Below are 17,232 nucleotides of genomic sequence, written 5' to 3' on the forward strand. Positions count from 1 at the left end.
AGTTCAGTAGCTCAGTCGTGTCTGACTCTTTGCGACCCCATGAATCGCAGCACGCCAGGCCTCCCTGTCCATCACCAACTCCTGGAGTTCACTCAGACTCACTTCCATCAAGTCAGTGATGCCATCCAGCCATCTCATCCTCTGTTGTCCCCTTCTCCTCTTGCCCCCAATCCCTCCCAGCATCAGAGTCTTTTCCAATAAGTCAACTCTTCGCTTGAGGTGGCCAAAGTACTGGAGTTTCAGGGCTGATCTCCTTCAGAATGGACTGGTTGGATCTCCTTGCAGTCCAAGGGACTCTCAAGAGTCTTCTCCAACACCACAGTTCAAAAGCATCCATTCTTCTGCACTCAGCTTTCTTCACAGTCCAACGCTCACATCCCTACATGACCACAGGAAAAACCATAGCCTTGACTAGACGAACCTTTGTTAGCAAAGTAATGTCTCTGCTTTTGAATATGCTATCTAGGTTGGTCATAACTTTTCTTCCAAGGAGTAAGTGTCTTTTAATTTCATGGCTGCAGTCACCATCTGTAGTGATTTTGGAGTGCAGAAAAATAAAGTCTGACACTGTTTCCCCATCTATTTCCCATGAAGTGATGGGACCGGATGCCATGATCTTCGTTTTCTGAATGTTGAGCTTTAAGTCAACTGTTTCACTCTCCTCTTTGACCTTCATCTAGAGGCTTTTTAGTTCCTCTTCACTTTCTGCCATAAGGGTGGTGTCATGTGCATACCTGAGGTCATTGATATTTCTCCTGGCAATCTTGATTCCAGCTTGTGCTTCTTCCAGCCCAGCGTTTCTCATGATGTACTCTGCATATAAGTTAAATACGAAAGGATAGCTGTGGTTAATTCTAGGATAGAGGAAGAGGGGCTTTTTATGTCTGTCTTACACTCTGCCTTCTGGAGTGTTTTATGTGAGTGGATTATGTTTATAATATTTAAGCTTAAAAAAACCCTTAGAAATTGATAAATCTATTCCATATTAATGGATAAAAAATTTTAAAAACTAACCTAAAATGTGTCGCTTCCTCTGTTTTGCAAACTGGCTTTCTAAGAGTAAACCTAACTTAAAATCTTACCATTTTCTCTTTACTTTTCTTTGTGGGGAGCACGTGTTTAACTTTTAGTAACCTGAAACTATGATTGCAGCAGAAGAAAAATCCAACAACTAGAAAAATTCTAGTTCTTACAACTGTCTTTTCAAACTCTTATGCCTGATGTTGCAAGCAAGCAGCTGATCCCCTTCAAGGTGCAGCTGTATCCGTGAACAGTACAAATGCAGGAAGAGATGTGTACCAGGAAGAAAAGGTACGAAAGTGGGATCAGAAACCTGCCAACGCTAGAAGGGATAGAAGTTCAGATGATAACATACTGCCTGTAATAAACCTGTAACAGACTGGGACTGGACGTCAGGACAGATCTCAGCTTATGAGTTCAGCTACAAGCCACCCTGGCCCCTCCTGAGTTACAGGGAGGGAAGCCCCGGTCTCTGGGGAGAGGGGAGAGGAGGACCAGAGACCACCCTGGTCACCTGTTGGATTCAGATGCCTGAGGTCTAAGCTAACCAATCCCTTTCTGGCCACAAAAGTTCAAAGGACAAAAGAAAATCAGGAAAATGATAATTCTTTATATTTAAGTGCTGCAATTAAAAAAACAAAACTTTAATGGTTTTAATGGACCAAATGGTTTATTTTTTCCATGGCTTCGTCTTACACTTGGAGTGCCAGACACAACTATGTCTGATGGTACAATCTATTTCTAAGTGCATAGACACTTTAAGCATACAAAACGTTTGTTCTTATATGACATTCAGTCCCACTGCTGTGCCCCTAGGACTGACAACTTCTACAGCGAGCCGACCCATCCTTTGTGTTACCCCAGATTCCTGTATGTGCTCGATGATGTATTCCTCTGTTTGACCTTGCCTTCGGTTTTCACCCACCTCATATGACTGTTGTGTAGATTATATGGATACAAAAGTTGTTAGGACAGTGTGTTAACTGCAAACAGTAGTTATTTTTTGTTTGCTAGCCCATAACCACCCTACCTGTGTTGATTTTCATCTGTCTTGTTTACTGCTTATCCTCAGCATCTAGCAGAATGACCAACACATAAGTGGATAAATGAATAGTGTTGATATTATTGGCACAAATTTTTCTCTTGGTCAATGAGCTGTACACTCCTTGAGGATTTTTTGAAATCTCTCATCGTGCTGATGGCGCAGTAAGAACTTAAAAATATTTGTTGGGTAAATACAGAAGTTGTGTGCTCATCACACAGTTGTAATGAAACCCTCACCTGCTCCGTGGTGGGTGGAACTGCAGTTGCACTGACGATCACAGCTACCATGTTCCAAGCAACTGTTAGGGATGCGCCAGCTTCCCATCTACATTCATTCCTTCAGCAGCTCTCTTGTGCACCAGGCTGTGCCAAGCACAGAGGTCACCCATGGGAACCACCCTGGAGAAGAAACAGAGCCTGCGCTGTTCTCGAGTTTATAGTTTATGGCAGGACAACAGTGCCCTTCCCTTGGCCTCAGCCTGCGCGGGGCCATCAGTTCCGCCGCCTCGTGCCTTCTGCTCTTGCGGTACTGGAGGTGGCCTACTTTTACCGGTTCTGTTCTTCAGACTTGTTTACTTTGTCCTAGTGTTGGGAGGAAGGAGAAAAAGAGGGATGTGTGAGCGAGTTAAGTTCAGGAGGGGTTTCTTAGGTAGTTTGTAAGCAGCCTTGGTAAAGCTGGCTGTATGAGGGAAGGTGAGAAACAACACATCGCAGAAGTTCCAGAAGTTTGATTCCCCTTACCAGCAACAGAACTATATTTAAAACAAGCAAGCTATTTTTACATTATTTTGAGTCTGTGAACTCTTTCTGATTGCAAGGGCTTGGATTTTAATGCAAAGCAGAATGACCCGTCTCATGGGCTCTGATTGAGGGACATTCATTAAAATTGTTCCAGATATCATGTAAGAGTGGTGTTTGGAAAGAACCAGTAAACTAAAAAAAGGAATATCGCTGGACATTTGAAATCAGTAATTTACTGCTGACCATTGAACAACACAGGTTTGAACTTTCTCAGGTTCACTTATACTTGGATTTTTCTCAGTAGTAAAATCAGTATTGCTGTATTGATGGAATCTGTGGATATGGAAGGCCGACTATACTCATATTTTCAACCATGGCGAGAATGGGTGCCCCTAACCCTCTCATTGTTCAAGAGTCTACTGGACTTTGGTCTCGTAAAGTTCCTGTTGCTCATTACGTATCAATACTTGGGGACTTTCTGAACAAACACAGCTCAGCACATAAGACATTCTTCCTGTAGTTTCATTGCTTTTAACTCCATGACACACCTTTTTAAATTAATAACTGGGCAGACAGGAACACTTAACCAAATGGTCTAGCGCACCCTACAGCCTTCAAAGTAAGTGTCTGTTGACAGCTATTTTAAACCTAGTAACTAATCAGTCGCTGTTTCCTTAATAGATACCATCTATCTTGGTAAAGTCATATACTTGTAAATGATACTCAAGTTATATTAAAGATATTTGCATTTCTTATTTTTACGATGTCAATCTAGATTGCCTGGGAATTTTTTTCACTCCTGTCTCCTTCAGACTCTGCATTTTCAAAGTCTAAGGGAGCTCTTCCTTCAGTCACCTTTAGGTCCTGTACGTCGAGCATAGGGCCAAGCTCACTGTATGTGAGTCGTAAGGATTGACCAAGGCTATTGTTTCAAAGGCCCAAATATGAAGACTTTACAAAGTTGTGTGTATGTTAAGTCGCTTCAGTTCTGTCCAGCTCTTTGTGACTCCATGGACTGTAGCCCAACGCTCCTCTATCCATGGGGTTCTCCAGGCAAGAATACTAGAGTGTGTTGCCATTTCCTCCTCCAGGGGATCTTTCTGACCCAGGGATCAAACCCACGTCTCATGTCTCCTGCGTTGGCAAGCAGGTTCATTACCACTAGCACCACTTGGGAAGCCCCTGAAAGTGTGTCGGTCATTCAGCTATGTCAACTCTTTGCCACCCCGTGGACTGTAGCCTGTCAGGCCCCTCTGTCAGTGGGATTTCCCAGGCAAAGTGAAGTGATCCGTAAGTCCACATTATCTAGTATCTATCATTGCCATGATAGATTGGTCTCCCCACACACACATACACACAAATACCAGAAAAGAAGGTGATCTCCAGATTCTGACTGAAAGTTATGCAGTAGTTGTCCTGGCACTGTGGCTATAGGAAGGATTATTTCCCTTCTTTCAAATAAGAACATGGACCTCTAGGAACCAAGCGAAAATGGGTACTAGTATTATCATAGCTGGAATTTCAAGAAGTAATTCTTTTTTAACTTCTGACGCTCAGGTATTACTTCCTTTGAAGTTAAAGGTCCAAAAGTTGCTTAAATTCTGGGGCAGTGTCCCCGGATCCCCTTGCTGATGGAAGCCAGTATGGACCAGGCATTGCTTCCGCATCCGATAACACTGGCAGTTGGCAAGCTGGGATTGCTTGCTCTCGGTGCTGCCCTGAAATTCATGCAACTGTGTGGAGTCACAGTACTGGCTGGACCTTGGACCCGGTATAATCATCTACACTTAAAACCACAAGGAAAAGTGGTTTCAGATGATTCCACTCACAGACAGATGTGAAACTTTTGTCTGGTGTTTACAGTAAAATGAAACTTTATAGTGTTGAATAGGGTTCAGGCTGTTGGGTTTTCCCCGCATTATGTTACCAGAGGATCGTGAACACTGATTGCCTATAACATGATTCTCCCTCCACAATTTTCTTAAAAGAACAACCATTGAAACCTAGTGCCGTAGTTTACTGGGCGGGATAGCCCTGGGACATCATTTTCTTGACGGGTTTGATAATTTTGTCCAAAAGATTTGAACAGTTACAGAACCCACTTCTTTCTCACCCCAGTGTGTTGGGACCTTTTTATTCTGCTTAATTGTGCTTGGCTTCAGAGCAGTTTTGGTGGCCTAAATGAGTAGGGAAGGTGGAGTTTTGTTACAGAACCCTGTGTCTTTAAACAATGAAATAAAAGATCCCGGAGATGTGACTGCTTCTAGTTAACGGATCTTAAGAGGTAGCAGTACATACCTTTCTGGTTCAGGTCACTCTGCTTCGCATCACTTGATTGGTTCTTAAGGAGCTTAGGACCTACCAGGTTCTCTGAACTCTCTCAGAATGTTCTAGGAGAGGCTAAGCCCAGAGAGCTGGCCCTGTGCTTTACTAACCACTGGCCCAGTGGCTGCTTGGGCAGAGGCCATGTGGCGGGGGCGGAGCCTGGGACCCTTGGCACCTCATGGCATCATTTCTAGCATGCCTTTTGTCCTCTGAATGAAGGACCGACTTGGCAGAAGTAATTATCTATAAGCCAAAGCCTGGTATGGATGAAGAAAGGAAAGGAAAAAGGAAGGCAAAACAATGTTAAAGTCAAAGTTTCTGAAGCTGTCCTTTGAGAGGGACACAATAAGGATTTTTTTGCCTGGAGAAGCTTTGCCAAACTCCTTCCTCAATGGTAACTGGAGAGACAACCACTAATCCAGCAGGAGATTTGTCTCCAAATGGCTGGGTTTTCTTTTTCTACTAATGGATCTGATTGATTGAGTGGCGAAAGTTGCTGCTAAAGCTACATGGGCTTAAGTGCTCTTCAGACCAGGAGCATCGTTCCGTCTGGTCCTGGACCAGTGTTCACAGAGGACAGTAGATGGCCTGCGTCTGATCACATCTGACTTTTCGGTGTGCAGGAGGCTAGTCAGAAATCACAGCTCTGTAGCCTTGATGAAGGTTACAGTCTTCCCAAGTGTAAGGACAAAAGTCTTCCCAGGTGGCTCAGTGGTAAAGAATCGCCTGCTGGTGTAGGAGCTGAAGGAAATGTGAGTTCAATCCCTGGGTCAGGAAAGATCCTCTGGAGGAGGAAATGGCAACCCACTCCAGTATTCTTGTCTGAAAAATTCCATGGACAGAGAAGCCAAGCGGGCTACAGTCCATGGGCTCACAAAGAATCGGACAGAACCGAGCGATTACGTGTACACATACACCCTGAGCAGCCCGGGATGTTGAGAAGAGCTGTCAAGGATTTTTGTTACTGTTTGTTTTTTGTGTTGTTTTTTTTAAAACATCTTTATTGAGGTGTAAATTATAAACTATAAAATTCACTCATTTTAAATGTACAATTCAATAATTTTTTAGTCAATTTACAGAATTGTGCAGCTATTACCACAAGCCTATTTTACAACATTTCCATCATCCCACAAAGGTCTTTTGTGCCCATTTGCTGTCATTTCTCATTCTCAACCCCAGCCCCGGGCAATCACTAAAATATTTTCTTTGTCTTTTCTAGATATTTCATAGAAATGGAATCATACAATAATAGGTAGTCTTTTGTGACCAGTTTCTTTCACTTTTGGATAATGGAGTTTATCCATGTTGTACTTTACTCATTTTTTATGGCATTTTTATTCCATTTATGGATGTATCATGTTTCTTCACCTGTTCACCAGTTAATGGACATTTGAATTGTTGCCAGCAAGGTATTTTTTTGAGAACTATATTATCACCTAAATATTTAAAAAGTAATTTAAATGTCAACTTGGAGAAACGTAGAGTTGGGAAGCAAAATTCACAAGGAAAGAATGGCATTTATAGGCTTTGTAAGCCTGTTACAGGGCTTCCCTGGTGGCTCAGTGATAAAGAATCCACCTTCCAATCAATGCAGGAGACATGGGTTCAATCCCTAGATTAGGAAGATCCCCTAGAGGAGAAAATGGCAACCCACTCCAGTATTCTTGCCTGGGAAATCCTGTGGACAGAAGCCTGGCGGACTCCAGTCAGATGAGACTTAGTGACTAAACAACAGCAAAGCCTGTTATGACTTAATAGGTAAAGGGCAGCGTCTTGCAGCTTCAATGAGCCTCAGGTTGAGCTAATGAAGCCACGAGCAGTGCATTCCCTCACTCTGGGGATCCTGGCCATGGCTGATCAGCCCGCCTAGTCATTGAGTCTGTGTGCGCATCAGATGAGCTGAAGGCACTACATGCAGCCGGCTCATCCAGGAGCACACACAGCTGTTACATCATTCTAAAAGAATTCAACAACTGCCACTGTGAGCACAGCTTGGGCATTAGACGGTTCAAGCCTGTGCTTGGTGCTGGAAGTGCAGTGATCCTTGACCTTAATTCATTTCCTTAGTTTTTACTAGGGAGACAGAGTACACAGGTAGTATCCTGTAAGGTAGAGAAAAGCCTGTTGAGGAAAGAGAAGCAAGAAACAGACCTGGAAAGAGGAGGAGGAGGAAGGTCGAGGAAGCGTCTCTGAGACCAAGGTGGCCGGGTGTCCAGGAGAAAAGCCTGCAGGCAGGAGAGCAGGACCCTCGCTTTAGCCTGTTGAGAGCACAGCCCAGAGGCCACTGCGTCTGGAGCACAGCGATGGGGGTGGGGAGGGGTGGCGGCAGCCCTTGATTGCGGGCCATAGCCATGCTCTCCGTGCCTGGTCCTACCCTGTGGTGAAAAGGACAGAAGTCACTCTTGACTTTCCTCCATGGTAGACTCGGGCTCTCTGTGTGTTCTCTATGCTTAGTCATGTCTGACTCTCTGCGACCCCACGGACTGTAGCCCTCCAGGCTCCTGTGTCCATGGGGATTCTCCAGGCAAGAATACTAGAGTGGGTTGCCATTCCCTTCTCCAGGGGATCTTCCCAACCCAGGGATCAAACCCAGGTCTCCCGCTTTGCAGGCAGATTCTTTACCAGCTGAGCCACCAGGGAACTACCTTTATGTCTCTTCCCCTGCTTAGATAGTTCAGTCCTGGGTCCTTTTTTAATGCTGACAAGGGAAACAGTTTATGGTACTTAAACAGTACTTTTCACCTATCAGGCAAAAAAGTGTGATAACACCAAGTGTTGGTGATCATGGCAAAATAGTACAGTGGTTGTAGGAGCACAGATTGCTGCAGCCACTTTGGAGAAAGTGTTTGACAATATTGAACAAAAGTGAAAAATCTATCATGTACTCTGTGCCCAGTGATTCTTTCTAGGTAAATTCTTCCCCGTGTGCACAGACATGGACAGCTTCTTGCCAAACAGTTGGTGTTAGCAGTAATTTGTAAGCCCTCTAGATGTCACTTAGATGAGGAAGTCAAAAAAATTGGCTTATGTGGTTGTGGGGGTCTGGAAAATCTGAAATTATAGGGTAATCCAGCAGCTGGAAGTCTATGAACAGAATGTCTTCTTCCTCAGGGAAACCTCAGTTTTATTCTTAAAGCCTTTCAATGGATTGAGTGAAGCCCACACAGATTATGGAGGATAATCTCTTAAAGGCTACTGGTGGTTAACCACATCTTCAGAAGTCCTACACAACAACACCTAAATTAGTATTCAGTCGACTAACTAGGTACGGTAGCAGACACACAAAATTAGCCATCACAAAGGGATACAGAAAGAAGTTAAATAGGAATAAACTCAGTTAACACATATCAAGGTCAACAGGTTTCTGAAGTATAACATTGAATATTTTTAAAAGTAAGATGTGACAGTAAAATTTATTATATGATACTATTTATTTAATTAAATGCTCAAGCAAAATTACCAATCCTGACTAAATATATGTGTGTATAAAGTGAGTTAGAAAGTTTCCAGTCAATTAGCGGTTCCCTGTAGGTAGGTAAAAAAGATATGAGACTTGGATGGGGTGGTTAAAACACCTTGTAGTTTTGCCATGTAGTTCTGTAACATTTTAATTCCTTTTCAGCAAAGGAAATCAACATGACAGAGTTAACCATTACTGATTCCTGGGAGGACTACAGGTAGTTGGAGAATCTTCTTTTTCTCCCCTACTCCTTCCCTTTTTTTAAGGGAAAGAAAAGGAGAAAGTCAGAAATATTTGTTTGCCTGGGTAGAACTTGTCCATATTGTGTAACTATTAGAAGATTAATTATATTCATCTAACATCAAGAGGAGTTTCCCTGGTGGCTCAGCGGTAAAAGAATCTGCCTACCAATGCAGGAGCAGGAGGTGTGGGTTCGATCCCTTGTCGGGAAGATCCCCTGGAGAAGGAAATGGCAACTCACCCAGTATTCTTGCCTTTGCCTGGGAAATCCCATGGACAGGGGAGCCTGGTGGGCTACAGTTCATGAGGTTGCAAAGAGTCAGGCATGACATAGCAACTAAACAACAGCAACAAATCAAGGGTAAGATTCTTCCCCAAAGAAAATATTGTAGAAACTTGCATAATTTCTTACCCTAAAATAGTGATCTCTGTCATAAAAGCATTTTTTATCTCACTTTATTGCATAATCCTCCTCAAAGAACTTATCTGGAGGCCTGAGGGGTGAGTGCAAAGGTTAGTGCCTGGGCCTGATTCTACCTATGGGACCTTTGGGGAGGTTTTTATATTTCACATCTCAAAGTTTCATGTCTCATCTGTAAAATGGGGGTGATAACTGTTGTATTGTTAGGGTCTGAAGAGAGAACCCAAGTGAGGTGCCAGGCCTAGAGCCTAAAACATAGACTCTGGAGCATCAAAATGCATCTCAGAAAGAAAAAAGGAATCGAGTTTCCAACTGGATAGAGCAGATAATAATTACACCTCCAGTTTTCTTGGTACCGCCTGCTTCTGGAGGTTTCTGTACTCATGGTCTCTCTCACCCTGACGTGACACTTTGAGGCAGGAGAGCCCGGATCATTTGTTTTCACCTTTCTGAGAGGAAGCGGTGGTGCCTGGAGACTTCTATGTAAATAGGAGTGCTCATCCCTCTGAAGAGCAGACTAATACTTCCGAGCTCCTGTCTTGCAACGTTAATTACTGTAGTTGATTCAGTGCACTAGGAGTCAGGTGCCCTGAAGAGCGCACAGTAAGTGTTCCATAAATGTTAGTTATTATTTCACGGAATCCTCATACCCGTCATGAGGTAAAAATGAGTTTTTGCCACCTTACAGAGGAGGAGACTGGGGCTCAGCAAGGATAGATGTGATTTGCCCAAGGATTCGAGGCCATAGTGTTTTTATGCCATGTTCCCCGACCCCTCATGTTCATTGCTACTGGGATGGCATGTTACAAATTATTTGTTGTTCAGTTGCTAAGTCGTGTCTGACTCTTTGCAACCCCGTGGACTGCAGTACACCAGGCTTCCCTGTCATCCACTATCTCCTGGAGTTTGCTCAAATTCATGTCCCTTGAGTCTGTAATGCTACCTAACCATCTCACCCTCTGCCATCCCCTCTCCTGCCTTCAATTTTTCCCAGCATCAGGGTCTTTTGCAATGAGTCAGTTCTTCCCATCAGGTGGCCAATGTATTGAAGCTTCAACAGTCCTTCCAATGAAGAGTCAGGGTTGATTTTCTTTAGGATTGACTGATTTGATCTTCTTGCTGTCCAAGGGACTCTCTAGAGTCTTATCCAGCACCACAATTTGAAAGCATCAGTTCTTCGGCACTCAGATGATACTAATTGATCTGTGATACAGTTGATAGCTGGTAGCCTAGACAGATCATACAGACTGTTCACATTCGACTGGTGGGAAGCATTTTTCTGTATTTATATCTTTGAATATAAATACTTTTTCTCTAACTTAATATTTCAAACAAAAACATCTCAGTTTCTAATTTTCTTGGCTTCTGCTCCCCGTTCAAGATGGGCATGAACACATGGCTCTTCAGACCATCAGTTAGTCCACAGGCATCTGCCCTTTTGCCAGATTTACTCACCATTACTTTCCCTAAGGGCTCCCCAAGGTGGCTCAGTGGTAAAGAACCCACCTGCAATGCAGGAGGTGCGGTTTGATCCCTGGGTCAGAAAGAGCCCCTGGAGAAGGAAATGGCAACCCAGTCCAGCATTGTTGCCTGGGAAAGCCCATGGACAGAGGAGCCTGGGAGGCTGCAGTCCATGGGCCACAAAAGAGTTGGACACGACTTAGCAACTAAACAACAACAGCTTTCTCTAAAGGCAGGGGATGTAATCATACTGATGATGTCAGTCTAGAAACTGCAGCTTCCAAAAACACCTGGAAGAAGGAAGTGAGATTTTCTATTAATACAAATGACTTCTATCTAGAAGTAATCTCAGTTAGCCCTGTTGTTGTTGAGTCACTCAGTCATGTCTGACTCTTTGTGACTCCATGCACTGCAGCACATCAGGCTTCCCTCTCCTTCACCATCTCCTAGAGCTTGCTCAAACTCATGTCCATTGAGTCGGTGATGCCATCTAACCATCTCATCCTCTGTCACCCCTTCTCTTGCCTTCAATCATCCCCAGGATCAGCATCTTTTCTAATGAGTCAGCTCTTCACATCAGGAGGCCAAAGTATTGGAGCTTCAGCATCAGTCCTTCCAATGAATATTCAGGATTGATTTCCTTTAGGGTTGATTGGTTTGATCTCTTTGCAGTCCAAGGGACTCGCAAGAGTCTTCTCCAACACCACAGTTCAAAAGCGTCAATTCTTCAGTGCTCAGCCTTCTTTATGGCCCATCTCTCACATCCATACATGACCACTGGAAACTATAGTTAGCCCTTATGAACAAGTATTCATGTCACATGAAATTAAAGGGTACCTTGTTTAAGATTTGTGACATTGCTAGATTAATTCACATGAGATTATTTAAAATAAAATATCAAAAATTTCAAAGATACATACAGTACCTGAATCAAGTTATAAAAAGCCCCATATTAGAGATTCTTAAATCACTTTTAAAGCTTATTCTAGTGTAACTATAACCCACACTTTTCAACTGAGAAAAGTTAAACAGCTGAAATATCAATTTGTCCTTGGTCTTGTAGAGAATTGACAAAAGAAATGGAAAGAGAAACTACTGCTTAGGAATGTAAGGTCAGCTCAGTTTAACTATCTGTCTAGTCATATTTGTATTTATGCTTTATAAATATCCTGTAGTTTCATACTGGTAAAGGTAATACTTTTTAATAATGAAAGAAAAATCTAAATGGTGAGAAAGTTGAAACCATCATAAGATTGTGTAATACCTTTTACAATTATGACCTGTAACTATGAGCTAAACGGAGCAACTAGAAATCTGGTGGGATGTGCCTGTAGGTTCTCAGTGGCCTTTTCCTCAGTGGTCTGGGGACTAGCTAGGGACAAATTCCCTAAGGCCCAGAGCTCTTGTGACAGAACCAACCCTCTTCACTATGAGGTGCAGCACAGGTACAACAGAGATGTTGCCAGTCGTCTTTTTTAGCCTAGAAGATCCATGTTCCTCCTTGAATAGAAAGGAAACTCATTTTGGTTCAGACTGCTTTGACACATTATCCCCCTCACTGAGCAGTAACTGTTGGAATATTTCCTAGGCTTTTGTTATTGATGGTAACAAAATAGTGATTCTTGGCCCAATAATGCCTTTTATAATGTATTTTGTTTTTATACTTGGAATCTTAAGCCTTTTATTCTTTGTGCCAAACTTAAAATGGATTTGTTCATTACTGCTCTTGAGTCTAAATTTGAGTCTCTATAAACAATTCAGGTCTTGGCAAGCCTTGACACGCATGGCCTTTGACCCAACTACTGCCCTCCCCCTCAAAATTTAGGACTTGTCCAATTCACAAGGACATTCATTGCTATGATAAAAATTTTGCAGATTGTGAATTATGACAGCCACACTGCTTTTCTGTTCCTGAGTTTAAAAATACATGTACTTCAGCTAAAATAGCTAGATTAATGGCCAACAGCCAGTGGAGAAGTGGATTTTCCACTATTCAAAGAGGCCAGAATTTCCAGGGGAACCATTTCTGTAGCAAAACCTAAAATAAAGAATTGAAGTATATCTTGATCTTCAAGCTTAAAAATTCTTGTGTTTTTTTCTCACAAGAGAGTGGTGGTCTCTTGCCTTAGTTGAACTTTTTTCCAGTTGAATCATTTGGATAATGGTTTATGCTTGGTATTAACTTTGAAAGTTCTCATGAATTCATTGTTTTTGAAATTTGAAGAGAGGAGTTATACGTAAACAGTCCAAGAATTCTGTCAAGAAATCAAATTCTATTTTGAACTAAGAATAATTTTAGGAAAGAACAACAGAGCTTAGCTTCTTTCTGTGACTGCTCGTCTGCTAGAAGGCAGGTTGCTCTGTATTGGTATCCTTGTACATATTACCATCTAGACTCAGGCACGTAAGATTATTGTGAGAATAATAAATAAGATTCTTGTAAGAATTTTAAATGATGTTTCAAAATAGGTTTTTTATTGGAAAGCAACCATTTTCTAATGAAGTTATTACATTTTAAAAATTACTGAAATCTCATCCATTGCCTATGGGAATGTAAAACAGTACAGCCAGCTCTGGAAAACAGCTTGGCAGCTCCCTGTGAAGTTACACACCACCTCCTGTGTGACGCGGCGGTTGAACTACCAGGTGTTTATTCTAGAGGTAGGAACACTTACGCTCACTCACAAGTCTGTACGTGATTGTCCACATCAGGGTTATTTGTGATTGCTGAAAACACCCCAGATGGTCGATGGTGTAGTGGATAGACTGTGATACATCCATGCCCTGGACCACTGACGGGAGAGAAAGGAATAAGCTGGTGATACACCCAGCAACCTGGGTGGTTCTTAAGGACATTGTGCTGAGTGGAAACATTAGTCTCTAAAGGCCACATACTGTACAACTCCACCTATATTACATCCTCACAGTGACAAAATTATGATGATTGAGATCACTGGTTGCCAGGGGTTAGGGTGATTGGGCTTTATTATAAAGGGGTAGCATCCTGGAGACCTTTGTGTTATTGGAAGAGTTCTGTATCATAATTGTGGTGACGGTTATACAAATCTATACGTGTGATAAAACTTCATAGAAACAAGGCACACACCCTGCAAATTAGAGGTATAACAACTGGTAAATCCAAATAAGGTCTGTAGTTTAACTGTGTTGTACCAATGTTGGTTTCCTGGTTTAGATGATGTACTTTGGCCGTTTAAGTTCCCATTGGTGGAAGCATACATGGGACCTTTTATACAGTTTTTATAACTAGTTGTGTGCCTTAAGCTATTTCAAAAGTAAAAACTTAAAAGAATTAAGGAAAGATGAGAGAAATAGCAGCTATGGCAACAGGTCCCTGTGATCAAGTGCTAAGACTGACTGGCTTGCCAGGGGACTGGTGAGAGGGCAGCCTCAGCTCTGGGGCTTCATGGCTCTGCCTGTGAAGGAGGCTCAGCTGACTGGCTCCAGCAAGACAAGCTAAGTGGACTTCCAGTTAAGCGTGGCCCATTGACCTCATATGTTTTTCTTCTTTTCCGAGAATACATTAAAATGATGGCAAAGGAACTTAACCCCCTGTAAATCCATAATGTAGATACCTGAGAAAGGAAATATCTATTGACCAAAAGCCTAAAGAAATTTGGAGTGATAGAAATGGACAGAGGTACGATAACTGCCTTACACGAACCGAAAGAGCCTGCAGAGAGGAGTGCCGCAGAGAACTGAGCCCTTCACCCCAGAGAGCCCCCCGGGCTGCAGAGCAGGTCCCACAGGAGGAGGGAGCCACAGGGCTGGGACAGGCGTGACACAGGCGGCTCACCTCCAGGCCCCCTGGCTGCCCCAGCCACCACTGTCACAGCTGCTCCCTCTGCCTGGCAGCCAAGGTGCAGTCTCAGGATGTGTTACTCAGCGCTGCTCTCGACTTGGAGACCCCAGCCAAGGGACTGAAACTCAGGAAGAAGTCAGCACAGTGAACTGTGGGATACCCAACGGCCTTCCAGACCTGGGAAAGCCGGCTCCCTGGTGACTGCTGTTTCCACCCCCTGCCCACCCCCAGGGATAGGAAGTTAGAAGTTTCTCTGGAGAGACCCATTGGCCCTTGGCTACTGTCTCTTGGCCAGTTTCTTTACAGCTGACTCGCTGTCCAGTTGTTTTGAATGAAGCCGCCTAGTCAATAGCCACCCTGAATGCACATGCGCACACTTCCAGCCAGCGCTTTAGGGCTTGATTCCTAAATACAAACTGATAGTCAAGGATCACCAGACACATAAGGAATGCCTCCAACATGAAAGACCGTTAGATACCCAGCAGTAGGGGACTGGCAGGTCATAGCCCTCAAATTACAGTTTATTCAGATAAGAGATGATACCACATCCATAAAACAAGAACAGGATGCCTTTTAAAAGGAATAATCAAAAAACTTGAAAGAGCCCAAAAATATATCAAAAGTTTTAAAAGCAGAAGAGTTGGAAAGTAAAGTTGAGGCTATCTGTCAGAGACAGAACAAAAAACGAAAAATCAGAGGAAAAGGGTAAGATGATTAGAGAATAAATCCAGGTTATATGAAATCCTTCTCAGAGTTCCAGAGAATGAAGAGATGAGAATCAAACAGAAACGTTTTTCAGCCCTGAAGGATGTACTTTTCTCTATGGGTAGGGTCTGCTTGAGTGCCAGTAAAGTAAATTAAAAAAATACCCACACTGAGACAGACCACTGTGTAGTTTCAGAACACAGGAATAAAGAGAAGGGTTCCAGAAATAAGCCCCTTCCCCTGCCCCATCTCATCAAAAAAAAAAAAAAAATAAGTCATATACAAATGACAGCTGACTTCTCAGGAGCAAAACTGGATATTAAAGACAGTGGAGGGCTTCCCTGGTGACTCAGTGGTAAGGGGTCCTCCTGCCAGTGCAGGAGACGCAGGTTGGCTCCCTGGATCCAGGAGGCTCCCACTTGCCTCAGAGCAACTAAGCTGATGTGCCGCAGCTGCTGAGCCTGTGCTCCCGAGCCCAGGAGCCTTGGCTACTGGCACGCCCTAGAGCCTGTGCTTGCTGCAGCTAGAGAAAAGCCTATGCAGCAGCAAAGACCCAGCACAGCTGAAAATAAATAAAATTATTTTAAAAATAAAGACAGTAATATATAAGGAGCAATATCTTTTAAATCCTATGGGAAAATCACTTTCAACTTGAAATACTCTGCCCAGCGAAATACCAATCAAACATCAAGGTAAATATAATTTCAGACACATGGGGACTCACATCTACCTCCTATGTCATTTCTCAGGTCATTCTTAGAGAATGATCTCCAGCAAATAGGGATAAATGAAGAAAGAGGAAGATGTGGAATCCAGCTAATGAGACTCTCATCACACGGGAGACCAAAAAGGGACATGTGAGGGCGACAGCGTGGCGGGAGACGGCCAGGCCAGGCTGAGCGAGGACAGAGAGTGCTTGGGGATGTTCTGGGAGAAAAAAAATGAAGATTAACCGACAACTTCGGCTTGAAAGATGTCATAGGCTTCTGTTAGATCTCATGGAGTATGAGGAAGATGCATGGAAAAATCTAAGGAGGCATTGGAATGAGACTTGTTAATCTCAGGAGAAACAAAAAGGTGTATCAAGAAAGGAAGCACCATTCTTGGTACATTCCTTACATTGTAGTGACCAGTATTTACAAAGTCATAATAAATACTGACTATTGATTTTCCAGGAAACTGCTGTTATGTAGGGAATACTGGAAACAAGGAAAGTAGAGTTGTTTACTGTAGCAGAAGGCCAGTGGTTATTGTCCAAAGTCAAGAAGTCAAGAATATTAATCAAAACTATGGCAGTAAAGACAGAAGAGCACTTTCAGTGGAGCTGTTACATGGGAGTAAGGCCAGGGGTGCAGAAGGCTTGAGGCAGGAATTATTTTCCATTTTTTGTCTAATAAAATAAAAGTTGATAAATAAACTTTTAATAATATTAAATAAAAGTTATAATGTTCTTTAACAAAGAACAGTTATAATAAAAGTTATGTTCTTTCTCCCCTGCTAACATGTAATGGAGAACCTCTTTATCCCGAAAAATACATGTGTCATGTTTCTGCCCCTTTGAAAGTTGTGTGGTTTTTTATTCTTTGTTGCTTGGGCCTTTACAAACAAGGTACACATTTTGGTTGAGGTGGGCGGTAAAGAGATTTGACTGGTCTACCTGGAAAGATTAATATTGTGAAGCTTATTGTTTGTAGGTGGGACAAATACATTCAGTCACCAAATATATTCAGAGCCTCATAGGAATGATTTCTTATCTGTAACATCAGATTTAGGATAGCGTTTTAAATTTAGACTAGTGTTCTAAATAGTTGCCTGTCTTATACTTGTCATAGCGCTTCTCTCTCTGTTTATGACCTTCTATTGATGTTGAACTTACACTTTTAAAAATGAAATCCGTGACATCTGCAGAGATAAGAGCATCATGAAGCCCAGAATGGGAAACCACGTCTCCACCTCCACTGCTGTGAGCACAGGCCCTGGTGCACACTCCACAAA

At 42.8% G+C, this 17,232-nt stretch overlaps 1 protein-coding gene across 1 annotated transcript in view; it reads left to right on the plus strand.

Moving 5' to 3' along the window:
- BAIAP2L1 (BAR/IMD domain containing adaptor protein 2 like 1) overlaps nucleotides 1-17,232 on the plus strand; it is an 80,286-nt gene that overhangs the window by 9,312 nt on the left and 53,742 nt on the right. The window lies entirely within an intron of this gene.

The sequence above is a fragment of the Bos indicus genome, chromosome 25, assembly GCF_029378745.1.
Source record: "Bos indicus isolate NIAB-ARS_2022 breed Sahiwal x Tharparkar chromosome 25, NIAB-ARS_B.indTharparkar_mat_pri_1.0, whole genome shotgun sequence".
NCBI lineage: Eukaryota > Metazoa > Chordata > Mammalia > Artiodactyla > Bovidae > Bos > Bos indicus.